The sequence below is a fragment of the Apium graveolens genome, chromosome 6, assembly GCF_009905375.1.
Source record: "Apium graveolens cultivar Ventura chromosome 6, ASM990537v1, whole genome shotgun sequence".
NCBI lineage: Eukaryota > Viridiplantae > Streptophyta > Magnoliopsida > Apiales > Apiaceae > Apium > Apium graveolens.
This window is the reverse complement of record NC_133652.1, coordinates 164050913-164062572: the sequence shown is the minus strand read 5'-3', so window position 1 is coordinate 164062572 and position 11660 is coordinate 164050913.

The window sequence follows — 11660 nt, the reverse complement described above, 5'->3', positions numbered from 1 at the left end:
ATATAGGAAAGAGAATGCCAGGAGACGCAAAGAAATTGAATGTTGACAGGTAGAATTAATTCTACCTTGTCTCCCTAGACTTTGAAAAAGAATAACATTCATTGGAAAGAGGAATCATGGTTTAAAACGCACAAGAAACAAGAAATAGTGGACTGTTCAAGTACGAATACCATTAATCCTAATCATAGTGACTATTAATCTTCCACTTCAACATATTCTAGTTCGAACTGAGACTGTTATCAAATTTTATTCACAGATAAGCCAAGTAAAGGATTAGACTGAGAAATCAGAACTTAGACCTATACCAGAACTTAACAGTCATCAGAACATAATTTCTTAACTCGAAAAAGGAATGCCCATTTTAGTAAATCCTCATACAAGTTCTCAGTTATAGACTTCAGAACTTAATCATCAGAATGTGTAACTAGAACTTGTCCTCAGAATTTGTGCAATAATGACACAATGACTGTTTATCTAAAATAACATAGACCACCACAGAAATTTTCATCATTCAGATGGAGTGATGAGTGTGTGCATTAAGCTAAATAACAGACAAAGAGTAAAGTCTGATTCACTTCAGTACATCTTAGAAATAAGGCATAACTAAAATTTTGCTAAAGAGCTGTCATTGTCCTGAAACCTACTGATGAATGAGATCATGCTTGAGTCCACCTCAACTGTTTTGTGCTAATTTTATGCATCTTTTGAAATTCTATTTTACAGTGGCTTCTCAGTGTAAGTGAGTCACGACTGTTTATCAGAATTTATGCTATTATCAGAGTATTTCTCCAGTAATCATAGAGTGTGAAAAGTCACCAAGAAAATATTTTGCTTTTCTAATGCATATCTACTTAATACCAGCAATGCACTTGGGTCGTCCCTTCCATATTTTTACTCTAGATCTCAAAGGAGTACCTGATTTTATTCTTTGATCTTTTTGCTTTTTCTTTTGATAAGTGAGGTTTATCAGCACTTAGTACATTCAGCAGTTTTACTAGTATCAGAACTTAACGGATGAGTAGCATTATTCTAATTTGTGACTTAGTAATAAGATATACAAAGTAAACTTAACTAAGCTCAATTATCAGAATTTGCTAGTGTCATAGGGTTTCTACTGAAATAATTACTTCTTACATGGAATCATTTGTTTATTGAAGACTACTAGGTCAGTATCTAGCACAGTTATCCTCATAGGATTGAATAGTTACTTGAACAGACATATCACTTATCAGAGTTTAGAAACATATATCAGACAACAGTCAATACTTAAAGACATTTATCAATTAAGCACAGAATACACAATGAGATTAATTCTGTAAATACTGAGCATAAAGTCTGATAACACAGAACAAGACTAAGAAGATTTAGAGAAAGAACCTGAAACCATTCCAAGTTCATTTACCAATCTTGTAAAAGTAGCTTCACACAGTGGTTTTGTGAAGATATCTGCTAGTTGTTGATCTGTGGGAACAAAATGTAATTCCACTATACCTTCATCCACATGTTCCCTGATGAAGTAGTACCTGATGCTGATGTGCTTTGTCATTGAGTGTTGAACTGGATTACCTGTCATAGCAATAGCACTTTGATTATCACAGTAAATAGGGATTTTGAAATATGTTAACCCATAATCCAGTAACTGATTCTTCATCCAAAGAATCTGTGCACAACAGCTTCCTGCAGCAATATACTCTGCTTCTGCAGTTGATGTGGAAATTGACTTTTGTTTCTTGCTGTACCAAGAAACCAATCTGCCTCCAAGAAATTGGCAGCTTCCACTTGTGCTTTTCCTGTCAATTTTGCAACCTGCAAAATCTGAATCTGAGTAACCTATTAGTTTAAAATCTGATTCTCTAGGATACCATAATCCCAGAGCAGCTGTTCCTTTAAGATACTTAAAGATTCTTTTTGCAATGTTTGTCATTTATAGATCCAAAAATGATATCATCAACATAAATCTGGACCAGAAGTAAGTCCTTTCCATGGTTGAGGTAGAACAGTGTTTTGTCTATTGTCCCTCGGTTGAATCCACTTTCCAGAAGAAACTGAGCTAAAGTCTCATACCATGCTCTAGGAGCTTGCTTAAGTCCATAAAGTGCTTTGTCAAGCCTGTAGACATAATCTGGATGTTTGGTATCTACAAAACCTGGAGGTTGTTCAATATATACCTCCTCCTCCAATTCTCCATTGAGAAAAGCACTTTTCACATCCATTTGAAAGATAGTAAACTTTTTGTGAGCAACATAAGCCAAGAATATCCTTATGGCTTCTAACCTAGCAACTGGTGCAAATGTTTCATCATAATCAATTCCCTCCTGTTGAGAATATCCTTTTGCAACCAGCCTTGCCTTATTCCTTGTAATGATGCCATCACTGTCAGTTTTGTTTCTGAATACCCACTTTGTACCAACAACAGATCTATTCTTTGGTCTTGGCACAAGGGTCCAGACTTTGTTTCTTTCAAATTCATTCAACTCTTCCTGCATTGCTTGCACCCAATCAGCATCTTGAAGAGCTTCTTCCACTTTCTTTGGCTCAGTCTGAGAGAGAAAAGAGTTGTAAAGACATTCATTTGAAGTACCTGTTCTAGTTTTGACACTTGCATCAGGATTTCCAATTATCAAATCAGGTGTATGTGATTTTATCCACTTCCTTGCAGATGGAAGGTTTTCTCTAGAACTGGATGCTCCCCCAAGATCCATGCTATTTTCATTTTCATTTTCTGATGCTCCCCCTGAAACTATGCTCTCTGAGTTGATTTCTTCAGTATTTAGATTTTCAGCACTATCAGAACTTGGCTTATCAGAACTTAAAGAGCCAGATGTATGTTCTGATATTTCTTGAGATGTGGTAGGATCTTGAGTATGCTCCCCCTGCATAGGTGCATCTTCCTTTGACGTAGTCTCCACAGTTTCAATAACATCAGAGTTTAATCCATCAGAGTTTACAGTATCAGGACTTAGACTGTCAGGATTTTCTGTATCAGAATTTGAGTCTTCATTTTCAAATCTCAGCTGATCATGGTTAATGAAATCTTCAAGACCAGTAATCTTTTTGTCATCAAAAGAGACATTGATAGATTCCATGACCACTTTTGTTCTCAAATTATAGACTCTGAAGGCTTTTGTGGAAAGTGGATATCCAACAAAGATTCCTTCATCAGCTTTTAGATCAAACTTTGATAGTTGTTCAGGATGAGTCTTGAGAACAAAACACTTGCATCCAAATACATGAAAATATTTCAGATTTGGCTTCTTTTTCTTCACCATCTCATATGGTGTTTTTCCATGCTTGTTAATGAGTGTTGCATTTTGAGTAAAACAAGCAGTCTGCACAGCTTCAGCCCAGAAATAGGTTGGAAGCTTTGCTTCTTCAAGCATTGTACGTGCAGCTTCAATGAGAGTTCTATTCTTCCTTTCAACAACTCCATTTTGCTGTGGAGTTCCAGGAGCAGAAAATTCCTGCTTTATTCGATGACTTTTGCAGAACTCTTCCATTATCAAATTCTTGAACTCAGTGCCATTATCACTCCTTAAAACTTTCACAGAATCTTTGACCATTTTATCCAGATGTTTGATATGATCAATCAAGGTTGATGCAGTTTCACTTTTTGTATGCAAGAAATACACCCATGTGTATCTGGTGAACTCATCCACTATGACCAACGCATACTTCTTCTTTACAATAGACATGACATTTACTGGACCAAATAGATCAACATGTATTAGATGATAAGGCTCAAGAATTGATGATTCAGTCTTGCTCTTGAATGAAGATTTTCTTTGTTTGGCTTTCTGACATGAATCACAAAGACCATCAGGAGCAAATACTGTGTTTGGCAATCCTCTCACAAGATCTTTCTTGACCAGTTCATTTATATTGTTGAAATTTAAATGAGAGAGTTTCTTATGCCAATTCCAGCTTTCTTCAATTGATGCTCTACTCATTAGACAGATTGCAGAACCATCAGTACTTGTTGAAAGCTTAGCTTCATAAATGTTACCACGCCTGTATCCTTTCAGAACAACTTTGCCTTTAGATTTACTCACAATTTCACAGTGTTCTTCAAAGAAATCAACATGATAACCTCTGTCAGAGATTTGACTTATACTCAGTAGGTTGTGTTTAAGTCCTGAGACTAGAGCTACTTGTTTAATTATGACATTTCCAAAATTGATATTGCCATATCCCAATGTTTTTCCAATGTTGCCATCTCCATAAGAAACACTTGGGCCAGCTTTCTCCACAAAGTCTGATAGCAGGGCCTTATTTCCACTCATATGTCCTGAACATCCATTGTCCAGAACTAGAATATTTTTCCTGTTGCCCTGCAATCACAAAGACCACTAATTATTAATTTTAAGGACCCATACTTACTTGGATCCTTTGGCCTTATTAAGTTTGTTAACATTTGCAGCGGATTTAGCATCAGAGTTTATGTTAACATTTTTCTTATCAGAACTTACACTATCAGACTTTGAATCAGAATTTACACTAGAAGGAACAATGGAAACTTTCTTCAAAGAAGGTTTTATTTGATAATAATCATAGTACAAACTATGATATTCCTTACACGTATAAATGGAATGCCATAAACTACCACAATGAAAACAAGGATTTTGTGGTTTGTATCTAACAGACTGACTCTTAACTCCTGATTTTGAAGGTAAGGAGTTAATATTCTTATTCTTCCTGCAAAAAGAAGCCAGATGGTTAGAACTTCCACAGTTATGACATGTTTTCCTAGGAGCATCAGGAACAGGTTTATAATCATTGCTTTTATTCACACCTTCCTTTCCATTCCTATTTTTCCTAGGTGATTTTACCTTGTTTGCATTCTTGACATCTTTCAGCTTATTCTTAAGCTGCTTCTTTGTCATTAAGCCTATGTTCACTTCAGCTGTCTTTTCCTGTTTTAGTTTATCAGAAATTAATTTCTTTGTAACTTCTGATTTTTCATTTTCATACTTTACAGTTACAAACTTAACAGGTTTTAACTTTGGCTTTTGTTTATCAACAGACTTAATTTCTTCAGTTCCTTTATCTTTCTTATCTTCTCCATAACCTAAGCCCTCTTTCCAGTTTCCACTACTTAGCAAATTTTGAGTTGTTTTGCCAGAGTTAGTCCAAATCCTGATAATCTCTCTTTCCTTTTCTAACTCAGTTTTTAGAGATTCATTTAATTTTAGCACTTCATTCCTAACATAAAAAGCATCATCTCTATCCTTCTGAGTTTGATGGAACATGACTAACTCTTTTTCTAAGAAATCATTTATTTTCTTAAATACAAGATTTTCAGAAGTTAATCTTTCATATGTTAAAGTTTGATCTCTATAGCTAACAAACATGGTTTTAAGATATCTTCTCAACTCATTAATATCATCAGTATGAAAAGCATAAGTAGTCTGAGGTACCTTTGTTTCAGCAGCTTCAGAACTGCTCTCAGCACTTTCTTTATCAGCATTTGCCATCAATGCATAGTTTTCCTCACTTTCAGAGTCTGAGGTGTATGTCCAGCTTTTCTGCTTTGTGACAAGAGCCTTGCCTTTGTCACCCTTTACCTTCTTGCAGTCAGGAGATATGTGGCCTTTATCACCACAGTTATAGCATTTAACATTGGTGTAATCTCCTCTGTCAGACTTTCCTCCTTTGCCTTCAGATCTTCTGAAATTCTTCTTATCAGAACTTATGCCGTTCCTGGAAAACTTCTTTCCCTTCCTGAATTTCCTGTATGCAATCTTTGTGATTGCTTTCACCATAAGAGCACACAGCTTCTTCATCTCCTCATCAGCATTAGTCTCAGGCAAGCTTTCAGAATCTGAGTCATCATCACTCTCAGAACTTGATGACTCGGTATCAGACTTTATGAAAAGAGCTTTTCCCTTGTCTTTCTTTGAGGAAGCTGCTTTGGGGAATTCTTCTTCAGCCTTAAGAGCAACTGTCCTTGACTTTCCTCCTTTCCTCTTGTTTCTTTGTTCCATCTCCAGCTCATGATCTTGAGCATTCCATAGATTTCGTCAAGAGTTGTTTCATCAAGATTGTAGTTATCTCTTATTGTCGTTGCCTTCAAATCCCAGCATTCAGGAAGAGCTAACAGGAACTTAAGGTTTGAATCTTCAAGATCATACTCTTTATCAACCAATGACAAATCATTCAAAAGTTTGACAAATCTATCATATAAATCATTCAATGACTCATTAGTCTTTGAGTCAAAGTGTTCATACTCTTGAGTGAGTATTGTCTTCCTGTTCTTCTTAATTGTGTCAGTTCCCTGACACCTTGTTTCCAGAGCATCCCATATCTCCTTAGCAGTCTTACAGTTGATTATCCTGTTTGACATTACATTATCAATGGCACTATGCAGTAAGTGTCGTACCTTAGCATCCTTAGCAATTGATGCTATGTCCTCAGCAGTATAATCACTCTTCTCCTTTGGTACGGTCATTGCTGCTTCACCTGCAACTGCAATAGCGAGTTTGGTTGGTTTGTGAGGACCTTCCTTGATTCTATCCAGGTATTCTGGATCTGTTGCTTCCAGGAACATGGTCATCCTTACCTTCCATATGGGATATTCAGATGGTCTCAGTATGGGGACTCTGATGGTCTCATACCGACTCTGAATTTGTGTCTTTGGTGGTTCCTCAGTTGTGGTAGGCTTAGTTGGAGTTTCTGTGTCCGACATGATTGTGTTTGGATCTTTAACTGTATGTAAGTTAACAGATAGGCTCTGATACCAATTGTTAGGTCACACACACACACTGTAGAGGGGGTGAATACAGTGTATAGTACACTCAAATCGAACTTTAAGAACTTAAGTAACAGAAAACAAACTTTATTGAAGCAATAAACTCTGTTACAAGATAATCACTAATTGATATGGAATATAATTCTGCTTCCTAAAATATATCAATCAGATAACTTTTCTTCCAAGTATTCCTTTCTTTACAAAATTCCTTCTTCATGCATATCTCTTCTTATGTTTATCTTGATCTTCTTTCCTTTAATCAGCTACTGTCCTTATCTGATTGTCCTTCAGCACTTAAGTTCTGATATCTATCTTCTGACGATTATCTCCTGATAACATATGTACTGATATCCTTAAGTCCTGACTTTCAGTATAAGTACTGATCATCAGTTAAGTACTGATTTATCCTGTTTAAGTAAGATCTGAAAGCTAAACATAAAACATATTAGCCATGACATTATCAAATATATCTAACAAAATATAATAAGAATCTAAAGAGAATATCACTATTCTGGAAAATAGAATAGGGGAGAAACTTGCCTTCTGTGCGACTTACTGCAATTAAATCACTTCCGTCTATCCCCTACTTGACCTGACTTGCTGGCTTAGTTTCTGTTAGCAAAATAGATTGGTTAAGTCATTTTGTACTTCGGTTGCACCTTAAATTGACTTCATTTTGTTCCTACTATTTACCCATACGTTTATAACCAACTCGAATATTACATATAAGCAAGTAAGACTCGATTAACCACATAATACACATAAGCACATAAGCGCTTAATCGTTTTTATAGTTAAAATAATTTTTAGAATCGAAATCGATTCGCTGATTGCTCCGTTGATCACCTTCTACTTCATTTCCCATTTTTCCGAAATTTTTCGAACTCGTCTCGGCACGCATTTCGACTGGTAATCAAGCGATCAATAAATTCAACTAATTTCGAGAAGAAATTAGGTCTTCATTTTATTTTTAGTGAAAAGAATTCATTTTTCTGAGTCAACAGGCTTTCGTTTCGCTCAATTCGGACTAACGGTTGAATTATTATCAATTAAACACCGATAATTCAATTTATTATTCAATATAAATAATTATTGCTAATTTTTAAATCCCAAAATAATTTTTAAATAATTATTTAAGAAAAATCAAATTCAAAAATAATTTCTCTATAATTTTTGGAGTTAAAATTAAGAAGTTATGATTTATCGAAAATTATGTGATTAATTATCGAAATAATTAATCATTTTTTAAATATTTAATAATTAAATAACTAATAAATAATTAATAGATAATTATTTACTAATTTAAAATAATTAATCCCTAATTATTAGAATTAATCACAATTTATTACAAATATTTACAACTCATCATTATTTATTTGATTAGATCGATTATTTACAAATAATCAATCGATTTAATTAACTGATACGCTATTTATCGAATAACTACGAATTACTCGAATTGTAAACCAACTCAACGATTAATCACTCGTATAAATATGAGCTACGCACTATTCTCGAATACTACCGAATTAATATATTATTATTGGAATTTAAACGATTCGTTAATCAATTAATTATCGGTATTTAATTATATGATACGAATAATTACTGCAATATTATTCGAATAACTAACGCTCGAATAATAATTCTCATTATCGAATCACTATTCGAAATATTTACTAATTATCGGATCATTAATTGTATTATTTAATCTTTAATTAATTACCTAATTAATAATTAATTACCTAATTATTAATTAATTAGATAACTAATAAATAATTAGATAAATAATTAAATAATTAAATTAGAATTTATAAATTAATAAAATAATTCAGAAATTAATAATATTATTTTTCAGAATTCAAAACTGATTTTTAATTGATTTATAGAATTAATCAAAACTAATTTTTAATTTTACAAAATATAAATAAATAATTAATATTTCAGAAACAGAAATTGGTTTTGGGTTTTGGGGGATCAAACCCGGGTCGATTTCCGGGTTGGAACCGGGTCGACCTCGGGTCAAGGATGAACAGCCACCGGCAACGACGCCGGTGGTTTTTCCGGCGATTCGAACGGTGACTACACAACATCAGTCACTGCTAAAACTTGCTGGAATCGACTCCTACGAATCCCACGAACCTAAATACGCAGCTTTAAATCACAGATGATCGCTGTAGTGGCCGGAAAACTGGGGAACGCGGCGGCGACGTCAAAATCCGGCGAGCTCGCAAACCACAACCAAAATCGACGAAACAGACACGTATCGACAGGAAATTTAACGATCTACATGCTTATGGCAACGAAAACATCTAACAATCAATCAAACAAGAACCCCTAATTCGAGTTTAAATCCAAAAATTACGAAATACAAATCAATACCTCTGTTGATGATTTTGACGTGATAATCTGATAGAACAGGCTTTGGGCTTCAAATCGGTTACTCGCACTTCGATTTCTGACACCGGAATCACGATCAAATTGGCTTTGATCCGCAAGAACACTCAAGAACCCTAATTACTCTTTCTGAATTTTCTGTTTATTTTGCTGATTTTTAATTAAAATTAATAATTAATTACTAAAAAATCAGCTATTTATACTATGTAAAATAATACCCCTATATAAAATTAAGGGTCTAATTACACCCCTAATAAAAATATTTGGCCCCAATTTTTATAATTTTTGGGTATTAATATTGAATTTTTAAATATTTAATAAATACAAAATAAATGCTAAAAATTCCCAAAAATTATGAATATTACAAAAATACAAAGAAAAATGATATATTATAATTTCTCGATCATATAAAAATAAAAATGTGATTTTTGTGGGGTTTTTGGTACCCGAAGGGGCCCGGAAAAGTCGTTTTTCGCGAAAAAGGTCAATTTGTAAAACGTCTAGGGGTTCAGAATAGCGATATGGTATAGGGCAATTTGGCAAAATACGGTCAATGATTTTGTTTGAAATACGGGCTTTTAAAACATGGTTTTGAGATGTACGGGTTTTGATATAAGATATCTAACTTGCAATAAAACACTCAATAAATATCCAAAACACATTTGGATCAAAACATATAACACGTAACACATAGCAGTTATGGTTTAATGACTCAACACATTTAATCACATATAAATGACATATTAATCCACATATTTTATTATAAATATGATATAATACAACATAAATTTCCCGGTCGTTACATTCTCCCCCCCCCCTTAATAGGATTCTGTCCTTAGAATCTTCTACGAAAACAAATGAGGGTATTTTTCTAACATTTCACTTTCAAGCTCCCAGGTTGATTCTTCAACCACTGGGTTTCTCTACAACACTCGCACTAAATATACAAACTTATTTCTCAACACTTTCTCTTGCCGATCTAAAATTCTTACCGGCTGCTCTATAAAAGACAAATTTGGCTGGATATCTATCGGTTCATACTCTATTACATGCCTAGAATCAGGATTATATCGCTTAAGCATTGACACGTGAAACACATTGTGAATATGTTGCAAATGAGGCGGTAATGCTAATTCGTATGCAAGCTTTCCTACTTTCTTCAAAATCTCAAATGGTCCGACGTATCGTGGCTTCAATTTACCCTTATTGCCAAATATGGTCAATCCTTTCCATGGCGATATTTTGAGTAGTACGTGTTCTCCTTCCTGATAGTCCATATCCTTCCTTGCTTGGTCTGCATATTTGCGTTGCCTATTTTGCGCTGCATCGAGTCGTTTTCGAATAAGTTCAATCTTTTCTTTCGTTTGCTGAATTAATTCTGGACCCAAAATTTTACGTTCTCTAACTTCATCCCAGTGCACTGGTGATCTGCATTTTCTCCCATATAGTGCTTCATAAGGTGGCATTCCAATGCTGGCGTGATAGCTGTTATTATAAGAAAATTCCACTAGGGGTAGATGTTCATCCCAACTGCCTTCAAAATCGATCGCTGAAAATCGTACCATATCTTCAATCGTTTGAATAGTTCTTTCACTTTGCCCGTCGGTTTGCGGATGATAAGCGGTACTCATGTTTAATTTTTGTTCCAAGGCATTCTTAAAATTGTCTCCAAAATCTTGAGTTGAAACGAGGATCTCGATCCGATACAATAGATATTGGAACTCCATGTTGCATCACAATTTCCTTGAGATACATGTGCACTAATTTGTCGAGCGAAAATCTTTCATTAATTGGTAGAAAATGTGCCGACTTCGTAAGTCTGTCAATGATTACCCATATCGCATCATGATTTGCCCTAGTCCTCGGTAGTCCTACCACAAAATCCATCGCTAGATGTTCCCATTTCCATTTGGGAATGTCTAACGGTTGCAATAACCCGCTCGGACGTTGATGTTCCGCTTTAACTCGCTGGCATGTGTAGCATTTACTCACCCATTCTGCTATTTCCTTCTTCATATTCGGCCACCAAAAGTTTTCCTTCAAATCGCGATACGTTTTTGTGCTTCCTGGATGAATGGAATACTTCGAATTGTGCGCATCTCGCATTATTTCTTCTTTTAATTCTGCCACGTTAGGGATCCAGATTCTCGATGCAAAATATAAAATTCCTTCATTATCTTTCTAAGTTGTGATCTCTTCCCCCATTAAGTCGTCATCTTGACTCATCACTTCATCTTGACAACGGAGAATCTTTTCTAGCAACTCCGGTTGGAAAGTCAAAGCGTAGATAGTTCCTGCAGATTCATTGGGAATACGAATCTCGATTTCCAATTTGTCGAATTCCTTGGCCAATTCTTCGCATGAAGTTAACCGATTCAATCTTTCTTTTCTGCTTAGCACATCCGCTACAACATTTGCTTTTTCCTGGATGATAACTGATTATAACATCGTAATCTTTAATCAATTCCAGCCATCGACGTTGTCGCATGTTCAGTTCCTTTTGTGTAAAGATATACTTC